Source organism: Pristiophorus japonicus, chromosome 16 (genome assembly GCF_044704955.1).
Source record: "Pristiophorus japonicus isolate sPriJap1 chromosome 16, sPriJap1.hap1, whole genome shotgun sequence".
NCBI lineage: Eukaryota > Metazoa > Chordata > Chondrichthyes > Pristiophoridae > Pristiophorus > Pristiophorus japonicus.
The window spans coordinates 111,424,690-111,437,623 of NC_091992.1; positions in this window are offsets into that span (position 1 = coordinate 111,424,690).

A 12,934-nucleotide genomic window follows, 5' to 3' on the forward strand; every position below is an offset into this window, starting at 1 on the left:
ATGTGCTTTTTTGCTGTTGGAGTAAAGTGATCAATTTAGTGCCAATGAATGCAACATTGGGGCAATTTTGTGCTGCGTGTCGGTGTCCACCAACAACTGGACTCAAAATGCCCCATCAAACCTATAGATAGGAATTTTAACCCCCAAAGCATGGGCGGGTTGGTAGATAATGAAGTTAATTTTAGATCGCGATACAATCCCATCTCCAATGTGCCCACTTTATTGGAGGCACGTTTGGATGCCTGCAAGTAGACTACTCGCCGAAGTTGGGACATTAATTAGTACAGGCGGGCGGGTACTTATCACAGCAATTAACCTCCCGGGGCTTGGGAAACTGACTAGTAAAACAACGGCCAGATTGAGCTGCACTTTAGGTGGGTATTTAAAATTGTATTGCCCCCGTTCTGAATAAAAGCTTACTTATTGCAGCTTGTGGCTTGGTTCCCTCTGGCAAATGTTAGGCAGAGAGTTCTTGTGTTGATACAGTTATCTCTAAATTTTAGAGGCTTCCAAACTCTCAGTATCAGGATGCGAGGCAGATTGGATGTTTTTGACAGCACATCAGAAGACCATCACCATCCACGGCAGCGATGATGTGCTGGCTTGGGAACAGCACATGTACAAGAGGGAGGTGTACAGGAGAGGGGATGAGGTCGCTGCAGGCACCACGCATATTACAGGGTTTACAGACAGCGGCTCAGCTGCCTTGACCTCTCAGAAGAACAGTGCTTCTGCAGGCTGAGGTTGTCACGTCAGGTGGGTGGGGGCAGACATCTGCAGCCTCCTAGAAGTAGTCCCGCTACCTGCATTACTAGAAACATAGAAACATAGAAAATAGGTGCAAGAGCAGGCCATTCGGCCCTTCGAGCCTGCACCACCATTTAATATGATCATGGCTGATCATGCAACTTCAGTACCCCATTCCTGCCTTCTCTCCATACCCCTTGATCCCTTTAGCCGTAAGGGCCACATCTAACTCCCTTTTGAATATATCCAATGAACTGGCCTCAACAACTTTGTGTGGTAGAGAATTCCATAGGTTCACAATTCTCTGGGTGAAAAAGTTTCTCCTCATCTCGGTCCAATATGGCTTACCCCTTATCCTTAAACTGTGACCCCTGTTCTGGACTTCCCCAACATCAGGAACATTCTTCCTGCATCTAACCGGTCCAGTCCTGTCAGAATTTTATATGCTTCTATGAGATCTCCTCTCATTCTTCTAAATTCCAGTGAATATAAGCCTAGTCGATCCAGTCTTTCTTCATATGTCAGTCCTGCCACCCCGGGAATCAGTCTGGTGAACCTTCACTGCACTCTCTCAATAGCAAGAATGTCCTTCCTCAGATTAGGAGATAAAAACTGTACACAATACTCAAGGTGTGGTCTCACCAAGGCCCTGTACAATTGCTAGTGGGCTGCAAGACCCTCGAAGTCTCCCATGGTGCCCTGAAAGGAAGCGGAGGCAAAAACTTTGAGGCCCCCTCAATTTTTATGTCCCGGGTTCCTTTCAGACCAGAACAGGAGACATCGAGTATCCTGCAGCCCGCTGCACATAAATACATAAGGCAGAAGCTGGATCGATTATTGCCTGGGCTGGGAGATATGTAAACTTCCCCTGCGGTGAAATTAGCCATAACGAGCGGGCACTCGTTCTGGCTGGCTTCCCACAGGTTCGGATTGCACATATGTCGCACCACCACAGCAACCAGGAGTCTTTAAATAAACCGCAAGGGATATTCTTACATCAATGTGCAGCTGGTGTGCAACCACAAAAAGAGCTTCATGCAGATACGTGACAGATTCCCTGGGAGCTGTCATGATGCATTCAAACTGCGGCAGTCCAGAATGCCAGACCTTTTCATTCCAGTCAGCAGACTTTTGGCTCTTGGGAGACATGGGATACTCCCTTCAAACTTGGCTCATGACACATGTGAGGAACTCCAGCAGGTGGTGGGGAGGCGAGCACAGGAGCACTGCTACCAGAGCCACATGACCACCAGGTGTATCATAGAGCAAGCCATCGGAATGTTGACAAGGCACTTCAGGTGCTTAGATAGGTCTGAAAGTGCCCTTCAGTACTCGCCAGTGAGGGTGTCCAGAATAATAGTGGTGTGCAGCATCCTGCATAACATTACACAGCAGAGAGGATTGCAGGTGGAGGAGGATGAAGGAGTTCATCACTCATCTTCGCATGACGAGAACATAGAGATGGAGGATGAAGATGGGACACCCATCACCAGCCCAGCCACGTATATTGCTGCCTGGGCTGCCCAGGATGCCATAATAGCTCGAAGGTGCAGTTAGTATTGACTCACATGAAATCCTGCAGCCTGCTCCCAGCATCAGCACCACCACGCCCCCTCCCTTTGCACTAAACAGTCCTTCAATCACGCATCCGCCCAATAGGTCTCTTCATGTATTGACATTCATCATGAAACAACTGAAAGGGCAAGTTGACACTTGGCAAGGCTTGAAAGTGGTGCTGATCAATAAATGTTATGACTTCATATAAGAAAAGGAAACTTAACTGTTATATATGTAAACTTGTATTTACTCTGTACAGCCACCAGAGGGCTCACCCCCTGGAGACCCAAGGGATCCCATAATCCCTTGGGAGCATAGGTACTTAAGGGAGCCTCACAGATTAGAGAGGCACTTTGGCGACCTGCAATAAAAGACTACGGTCACACTTTACTTTGAGCTCACAGTATCCAGTCAGACTCTTTCTTCATACATAACATTAACAACATAACATTTTGTACAACACCCACGTGCATACCCTTGGTGAATCACAATAGCTTTATCTTGCGCTTTCTACTGCTTCTACATAATGCATCATGTGTGGCTTCAGCAGAGGTAGAGGCAGGCTGCTCAGATCCTTGCCCCAACTGCTGAGGTGCTTTTGGCCTATGACCTCTGGGTTTCAGAGCCCTTGAGGGCATCGTAAAAAACTGCTTCACCTCAGCCATAGAGAAACTCGGCAGCATGTTGAGTATTGGCAACGGGTGAGAAGTGGGAGCACTTTGAGTGGAGTGCCCACTTCCATGTCCCCTTTCGCCATCATCTCTCTTTTGGGCCAGTGTCACATCACTCGTACCACTCTGCTGCAGACCACCTTGGTGAAGATTAGTGACACGTTGTAAGGCCATGGATAAGGTATCTGTCATCCTGTTTAAGGCTATGGTGGTGGCCAGTTTGGTCTCATTTCAGAGCTGTGCTTGAAGCTCCATGGAGGCAGCCACTCTCTCCATGGCAGACATTCTCGCAATTCCCTGTGTCACAAATCCACTAGCGATCAATTTGGACCCCTCCATCCTTTAGTATTTGGTTAAGTTGCTCATAAAACCTCTAGCATTCTCCTTTTCACTCATAGCCCCCAGGATTGAACATCTGACTCCAGCTGAGCAGAGCTTGGAGAGGATTGCAACCCCCCATAGTAGACTCTCCACAGGTGTCCCTGCCACCAGTGTCTGCTCGTGCACACTTGTGAGTTGTGAATCACCAGGTGAAAACCCAACGAACTGACCCAACAAAGTGGACCCACCAAAGTGTGAGTATTTATGCTGGTGCATGGCTGTACATCTGTGATGGTGCACCCTCATAAGGAATGAGGTCCTTTGAGGAATCAGCCATATGCATGTCCAGTGACAATTGCTGTACACGTGAAGGCCCTGGAAGGGATATAATTTAGTCATGGCAAGTCACAATCTTGACAATCACCGTGGTCATCTATTCTCATAGCTCAGTCATTGATGAAATAAAGTCAGTACGTGTGTCAGCTCTATTTGTAATTCTGTTACCAGCCATCTGCAAGTTCCCCGTCTCTCCATCTCCGATGGAGGGGGACACAGGTGTGTTACTTATGTCCAGGGCGTCTTCCTCTGCATCAGTGAGCTGTACTATTTATGGTGGGCCACCTCCAGTCCTTTCCCTCACGTTTCACATTCTCTTCTCCGACAAGGGCCGAAAAAAAGAGACTTGTGAATGACTGAAGGTCAGGTCTTCACCCAATGGATGTATTCGGTGAGGGTGACTATCATCACATTGCATAAGGATTGGCGTAAGTGGCAATGGTGGACGGATAAATGCGGAGGTGATGAAGTAAATAGAAAGTGAATTGGGTGCTGCTGAAGGTTGAGAGGATGTCAGGAATGATGCTTGGCAAGACAGAGTGAAGGAGGGTGCTTAAACCACAGGATGTAGGCGAGTCAGCAAGTGTGCTCACCTTTCCTGACCTGGTTAGTTTAGTAAGCCGCTTCATGCATTGTGTCCAAGACCGGGCCACATTTTCTTGGTGAGAGCCGCAGATTTTTGCCTCCCATTGATGGGAAAAAGTCTGTCGCTCCGGACTTCACTTCGCAGTAGTTCCAGTGATGCATTTTTAAATCTGGGTGCTGCCCTTGCTCTGTTTGCCTCCATTGTAAACACCTTCAATTTGTACATTGTCTCTTTAAATAGAGCTGAGATTGCATTATGTGGGTGCGTATTGCACCCGCTGCACAGCTTGGAGACGTGAAACTCAAAAGTCAGAATTTATTTCTTCAATTCAGTTGCGATCGCAGATTCCGACCCGCTGACTTGGCTTTTGGTTTTCGTCCACGCATTTCCAACCACGCCACTCAGAAGATGTCTTCAGATTAATACTGGGGCCAAGCAGTCAGCAGACAGGAGACTTTCAGATCGGGCTAGGTTTGAATCTTGGGCCTAGATTTGAAACGCCATTGTATAAGCCCCTCCCAAGACAATTTTCTACAAAGACCAGGACTCAGATACATGTACCATGAAGTATTCAGGCTGTAAGTTACAAGGTCAAACTCACAGAATTAGTTTTCGTTGAAATGCTGAGAAGAATGGGAAAGTAGCTTGGATTGTGAATACAGAACCAAGCCTCAAGCAATATGTGAGAAAATAAAGAATTCGCCTCTTCCCCTCAAAAGCCTACGTGGAATAGACTGAGGGATGAAGCAGTTAATGCTGTATCGATTGATGCCCTAAAGAAGAACTGGATGAATATCTAATTAACAGGATCAATAATTAGAATGACAATTTAGGTAATGATTATTGACTCCTGTGTGGAGCATGATGGTTCTTGAGCTGCTGGGACTATGGAAAGGCTATGCCAAGGAAGAAAGCGGGTCACAATGCATATTGTAGAATGAAAGAAGAGATAGGTAATTTGCAGCTTAATAAATTTATCTTTGAAAGGGAGGGACAAACTTTGCCCAGCTGTTCCTCGAGGAGATAGGAGGTGGGTGGAGTTTATTTGTGTAATGTGGGAAGAATGGGCGAGTTGGGCCAAATTACTTTTTCGCATTCCATATATTCTTGTGCTCTAATCCCAATAATCCAAATTTAGCCAATCAACAGTAATATTTAATTATAAACCAAAATGGAGATATTGTACTGTAAGTCTCAACAAAAACGAACCCAACAAAAACTAGAAGATGCCTATTCAAGGGGAGATCTGCAAGGCTAGTTAGGATCAGGACAGCAAGTTATAACATTTGCATCAGGCTATTGTAAGGGGGGGGGGTTGTGGGGTGGGGGGGGGGGTGCGGGGGCTGTTGTGTGGTCTCTATGAGGGGGTCAGGTTCCCTTCTGACCAACTTGAGTGGTTTCGAATCGCTCTCCCTCCCTTGGGTTCTGTACTCTGGATTTATTTGGGGGGTATGACAAAAGTGCAGAGGACACTGGTTTGATGCAAAGAACTTTGTTTTTATTACAGTCAGGGTAATGCAGGCTTATTACTCGAGTAAGAAAATACACGGCCAAACTTACAATCACTCCAATAAAGAACAATACAAGGAAAGGTGCAAGGTCAAACTTATATTCACTCTAATAAAGTACCATACACTAATTCAGTAAAATTATACCTCCCACCTCCCAATACCTAATTCTAGCTAAGTCCAGGGCAGGCAGGGACTTATGCTTACCAATCCTTCTGATAATGGTAGATGGTGATGTTCTTCCTTCCTTCAGGACTTCAAGACTTCGAGGCTGGATAAGTTAGTTTACCACTGTCGCGTTGGTTTCTCTCCTTGTCTTGATGAGGTAGTAGCAACCACCTCTCTCCCCTCTCTCTTCCCTCTCCCCTCTCTCTAACCTCGGTTGAAAACAGTGGCCAGTTATACAATTTCAGTGTTCTAATCTTGCCGCCCAATCTGTTCACAATCCTTTGTATAATTTTGGCGGGCTTGGTTCTTCTTTGTAATATTTTGTCGGGCTCCTTAAAGTTGATATGTCTTGGGTGGGTTGATGTTCGAAAACTGTTTCCTGATGGAAATATTGGTTTGGTAATTGCAATGTCCTTTTGTGCTGAGTCTTTTGCATACAGGCTGGATTGGGCCTCTTTGTGATGTATATGCTGAAATGGTTTGTCCAAACTCATGTTGATGGGGAGCTATTTCTGGGTGATACTGTGATGGTAATGTCTCTTATGGCAAAGGATTTTCAAATATTCATTCTTCCAGATAGGTTAACTTCAGTCCTCACACCCAGACAGTTCCAATAATCAATTGGGCTTCTTTTTGTTCCATAGGTCCACCCACATACTTGAATTTGTCTTGTAAAAGTTCATAATTCTATTAAAGTTCGTAGTTTCTTCCATAAGCACTTTAGAGTTCCAAATGTTTCGGTAGATAGTCCCAAATTAAATTTCCTTTCGAATGAGCCCAAACACAGGGGGGGCTTCTGGTGAATTTTGCTCTCTGCACTATATATATTTTTTTTATTGCCTAAGATATAGATAGATATAGATATAGATATAGATATAGATTTAGATATAGATATATAGATATAGATATAGATATAGATATAGATATCTTAGGCAATAAAAAATTCAAGGGAATGAGTATAAATGGCAGAGAAGGTTACATCATGGGGTGAAGTTTAACCCCCCCCAAGAATGGGTGGGTAAGTAACACATTTTAAAATCTCAAATTCGACTCTGACCAGTTTTAACAGAGAAGGTACAGGGGACGGGGTGGCCATTCTGCTCTCAGGAGGCAGGTCGGTCACTAAAATCTTAGGGCTCAATTTTGAACATGACTTGCACCAATTTTTTTTTGGAGTAAGTTGGTTTTTCTGGCTTAAGTTAAAAAATGCCATTTTCCCCAAAAAATTAGCTCCAGAGTAAGTCAGTTAGGTACGATTTTTTTTAGTTCCATTTTTTTTTCCAAAAGGGGGCGTTCCCAGACACTTACGCCAGTTTTGGCCATTTATGCCACTTTGGCCAGCTAAAACTTACTCCAAATCGACTTAGGTCAGCGTATGTGGCCAGCTCTGAAAAACCTTGCGGACAGTTAAGAAATTGGTGCAGGTTAGTACATTTAAAACACCAAGACTTACAAAGCACTAAACAAACCACAAAAAGTAATAAGCTATCAATCAATAACAAGTAAAAAATAGAAGTCCTACCTTTATGCCAGAATCAAGTTTTTTTTTTCTAAATCCCCCCGCAAAACACTCTTTCTTCCCCCCCCTCAAAAACACTCTTTTTCTCCCCCCCCAAAACTCTCCTCCTCGCCCCCCCCCACCCCACCCCCGCTCACCCTCACAATCAAAACTCTCAAGCACAACTATCAATGAATAAAAAATAAAACTGAAGTCCTACCTCTGCCCGGGAACTCAGCGGTCGCTGTGGGAGGCCACTCAGTCGGGGATAGGGTGCGGTGAGATCGGGGTGTCCCTTCGGCCGGAGATAGGGGTTTTCGAGGGCTCGGGAAACCCAGCAGGTTAAAAGAAGGCTAGAAGGGCTGGATTCATAAGGTACTTACAACAGTTTGTGGGCCAGTAGGGAGCAGCTGAGTCGGGAGCAGCGTCGAGGAGGTGCGTGGAGAGGCCTATAAAAGGCCGTGAGGTCGGGCGGTGCGTCGCTGAGTCGGGAGCAGCGTCGAGGAGGTGCGTGGGGAGGCTTGTGCAGCTACAGGGAGAAGGCAAAAAAGAAGAAGAAAGAAATAGAAAAGTGACGTCATAGCCAAGGGGGTAAGTGATTGGCTGGTGATTGGTAAGTAGTGTTTTCTTTTTTCTCTTCGATGAGTAACTTTTAACACTGTTGCTGCCAATTTAAGTTAATATAAGGGTTAAGTCATGGCAGGAGAACTTGGACACATGTTATGCCCCTCCTGTACTATGTGGGAAATCAGGGACGCCTCTGGTGTCCCTGAGGACTACGTGTGCGGGAAGTGTATCCGTCTCCAGCTCCTGACGGACCACGTTGCGGAATTGGAGCTGAAGGTGGATTCACTCTGGAGCATCCACGATGCTGAGAACGACGTGAATAGCACGTTTAGTGAGTTGGTCTTAAAGCAGGTAAAGGGTCCACAGCCAGAGAGGGAATGGAAGACCAACAGGAAGGGCAGTGCAAGGAAGGTAGTGCAGGGATCCCCTGCGGTCATCCCCCTGCAAAACAGATACACGGCTTTGAGTACTGTTGAGGGGGATGACTCATCACGGGGGAGCAGCAGCAGCCAAGTTCATGGCACCGTGGCTGGCTCTGCTGCACAGGAGGGCAGGAAAAAGAGTGGGAGAGTGATAGTGATAGGGGATTCAATTGTAAGGGGAATAGATAGGCGATTCTGCGGCCTCAACCGAGACTCCAGGATGGTATGTTGCCTCCCTGGTGCAAGGGTCATGGATGTCTCGGAGCGGGTGCAGGACATTCTGAAAAGGGAGGGTGAACAGCCAGTTGTCGTGGTGCACATTGGTACCAACGATATAGGTAAAAAACAGGATGAGGTCCTACGAGACGAATTTAAGGAGCTAGGAGCTAAATTAAAAAGTAGGACCTCAAAAGTAGTAATCTCGGGATTGCTAACAGTGCCACATGCTAGTCAGAGTAGGAATCGCAGGATAGCTCAGATGAATATGTGGCTTGAGCAGTGGTGCAGCAGGGAGGGATTCAAATTCCTGGGGCATTGGAACCGGTTCTGGGGGAGGTGGGACCAGTACAAACCGGACGGTCTGCACCTAGGCAGGACCGGAACCAATGTCCTCGGGAGAGTGTTTGCTAGTGCTGTTGGGGAGGAGTTAAACTAATATGGCAGGGGGATGGGAACCAATGCAGGGAGATAGAGGGAAACAAAATGGAGACAGAAGCAAAAGACAGAAAGGAGATGAGTAAAAGTGGAGGGCAGAGAAACCCAAGGCAAAAAACAAAAAGGGCCACTTTGCAGCAAAATTCTAAAGGGTCTAAGTGTGTTAAAAAGGCAAGCCTGAAGGCTCTGTGCCTCAATGCGAGGAGTATTCGGAATAAGATGGACGAATTAACTGTGCAGATAGCAGTTAACGGATACGATGTGGTTGGCATCACGGAGACATGGCTCCAGGGTGACCAAGGCTGGGAACTCAACATCCAAGGAGACTCAACATTCAGGAAGGATAGACAGAAAGGAAAAGGAGGCGGGGTGGCGTTGCTGGTTAAAGAGGAAATTAAGGCAATTGTAAGGAAAGACATTAGCTTGGATGATGTGGAATCGGTATGGGTGGAGCTACGGAATACCAAGGGGCAGAAAACGCTAGTGGGAGTTGTGTACAGACCTCCAAACAGTAGTAGTGATGTTGGGGAGGGCATCAAACAGGAAATTAGGGGTGCATGCAATAAAGGTGCAGCAGTTATCATGGGTGACTTTAATATGCATATAGATTGGGCTAACCAAACTGGAAACAATACGGTGGGGGAGGATTTCCTGGAGTGCATAAGGGATGGTTTTTTCGACCAATATGTCGAGGAACCAAATAGGGGGGAGGCCATCTTATACTGGGTGTGGTGTAATGAGAGAGGATTAATTAGAAATCTCAGTGTGCAAGGCCCCTTGGGGAAGAGTGACCATAATATGGTGGAATTCTACATTAGGATGGAGAATGAAACAGTTAATTCAGAGACCATGGTCCAGAACTTAAAGAAGGGTAACTTTGAAGGTATGAGGTGTGAGTTGGCTAGGATAGATTGGCGAATGATGCTTAAGGGGTTGACAGTGGATGGGCAATGGCAGACATTTAGAGACTGCATGGATGAACTACAACAATTGTACAGCCCTGTCTGGCGTAAAAATAAAAAAGGGAAGGTGGCTCAACCGTGGCTATCAAGGGAAATCAGGGATAGTATTAAAGCCAAGGAAGTGGCATACAAATTGGCCAGAAATAGCAGCAAACCCGGGGACTGGGAGAAATTTAGAACTCAGCAGAGGAGGACAAAGGGTTTGATTAGGGCAGGGAAAATAGAGTACGAGAAGAGGCTTGCAGGGAACATTAAAATGAACTGCAAAAGCTTCTATAGATATGTAAAGAGAAAAAGGTTAGTAAAGACAAACGTAGGTCCCCTGTAGTCAGAATCAGGGGAAGTCATAACTGGGAACAAAGAAATGGCAGACCAATTGAACAAGTACTTTGGTTCAGTATTCACTAAGGAGGACACAAACAACCTTCCGGATATAAAAGGGGTCAGAGGGTCTAGTAAGAACGAGGAATTGAGGGAAATCCTTATTAGTCGGGAAATTGTGTTAGGGAAATTGATGGGACTGAAGGCCGATAAATCCCCAGGGCCTGATGGTCTGCATCCAAGAGTACTTAAGGAAGTGGCCTTGGAAATAGCGGATACATTAACAGTCATTTTCCAACATTCCATTGACTCTGGATCAGTTCCTATGGAGTGGAGGGTAGCCAATGTAACCCCACTTTTTAAAAAAGGAGGGAGAGAAAACAGGGAATTATAGACCAGTCAGCCTGACATCGGTAGTGGGTAAAATGATGGAATCAATTATTAAGGATGTCATGGCAGAGCATTTGGAAAGAGGTGACATGATAGGTTCAAGTCAGCATGGATTTGTGAAAGGGAAATCATGCTTGACAAATCTTCTGGAATTTTTTGAGGATGTTTCCAGTAGAATGGACAAGGGAGAACCAGTTGATGTGGTGTATTTGGACTTTCAGAAGGCTTTCGACAAGGTCCCACACAAGAGATTAATGTGCAAAGTTAAAGCACATGGGATTGGGGGTAGTGTGCTGACGTGGATTGAGAACTGGTTGTCAGACAGGAAGCAAAGAGTAGGAGTAAATGGGTACTTTTCAGAATGGCAGGCAGTGACTAGTGGGGTACCACAAGGTTCTGTGCTGGGGCCCCAGCTGTTTACATTGTACATTAATGATTTAGACGAGGGGATTAAATGAAGTATCTCCAAATTTGCGGATGACACTAAGTTGGGTGGCAGTGTGAGTTGCGAGGAGGTTTCTATGAGGCTGCAGAGTGACTTAGATAGATTTGGTGAGTGGGCAAATGCGTGGCAGATGAAGTATAATGTGAATAAATGTGAGGTTATCCACTTTGGTGGTAAAAACAGAGAGACAGACTATTATCTGAATGGTGACAGATTAGGAAAAGGGGAGGTGCAACAAGACCTGGGTGTCATGGTACATCAGTCATTGAAGGTTGGCATGCAGGTACAGCAGGCGGTTAAGAAAGCAACTGGCATGTTGGCCTTCATAGCGAGGGGATTTCAGTACGGGCAGGAAGGTTGTTGCTACAGTTGTACAGTTGGTGAGGCCACACCTGGAGTATTGTGTACAGTTTTGGTCTCCTAACTTGAGGAAGGACGTTCTTGCTATTGAGGGAGTGCAGCGAAGGTTCACCAGACTGATTCCCAGGATGGCGGGACTGACATATCAAGAAAGACTGAATCAACTGGGCTTGTATTCACTGGAGTTCGGACGAATGAGAGGAGATCTCATAGAAACGTTTAAAATTCTGATGGGTTTCGACAGGGTAGATGCAGGAAGAATGTTCCCAATGTTGGGAAAGTCCAGAACCAGGGTTCACAGCCTAAGCATAATGGGTAAGCCATTTAGGACCGCGATGAGGAGAAACATCTTCACCCAGAGAGTGGTGAACCTGTGGAATTCTCTACCACAGAAAGTTGTTGAGGCCAATTCACTAAATATATTCAAAAAGGAGTTAGATGTAGTCCTTACTACTAGGGGGATCAAGGGGTATGGCGAGAAAGCAGGAATGGGGTACTGAAGTTGCATGTTCAGCCATGGACTTGTTGAGTGGTGGTGCGGGCTCAAGGGGCCGAGTGGCCTGCTCCTGCACCTGTTTTCTATGTTTTCTATGTTTCCAGGAGTGGAATGTTTCCTCCAGGTCCAACAAGCAAACCTCTTTCCCTCCGCAAGATGTCTACTTAAAAAGGATAAATTTGCAGTTGGGTGGAACTAATTGGTAGCTCCTTCAGAGAGCTGGCACATGGGCTGAACAGCCTCTTTCTGTACTGTATGATTCTATGATTTATTTCACATTCTCCTCTTCCTCACATTGGCTGGAAGCTTCAATTAATTATTACCCTGACGTTACAATTGATACTGTGCGCCAGTCCAAATTTTTTTCCCATCATTTCCTGATGGATATCCAAAAGAAGCCCTTGGAATAAAAGTAGAAACAGCAAATATTGTGTGGTATCACAACTGTTGGAACTTGTTTAGTCTCATTGGTATGAGATATCACCAGTGAAAAGTGAAAAACAATTCTTAAAGTACAGCAATATTCAACGTATTCTCATCTGAATAGAATATTAAGTATGGCTGGCTCTGCTGTTCTATAGCAACAAAATTATCATAATTGCACACTGAATCACTGAGAGGTTTCAGCCTCCAGCGAGTTGTGTTTTATATTTAACATTTTATTGAAGGAATGTCATGTGTGCGTATCTCTCTAGTATGTCTTCCAAACATTATAAATAGTGCAACCATACAAGCAGCGCAATTCAAACACAAGTCCTTGATAAATAATTATACAACATGTGAAATCTGTTAACCCATCTTGGAGCAGCTAATATTCTGGAAAATAGATTGAATGGATTTGGTCGCAAAGTTAGAATTTGCTGAGGTCAATAACGCACAGAAACATATCCTGGGACAGGGAGATATGCATCTGAAGGTATGAATA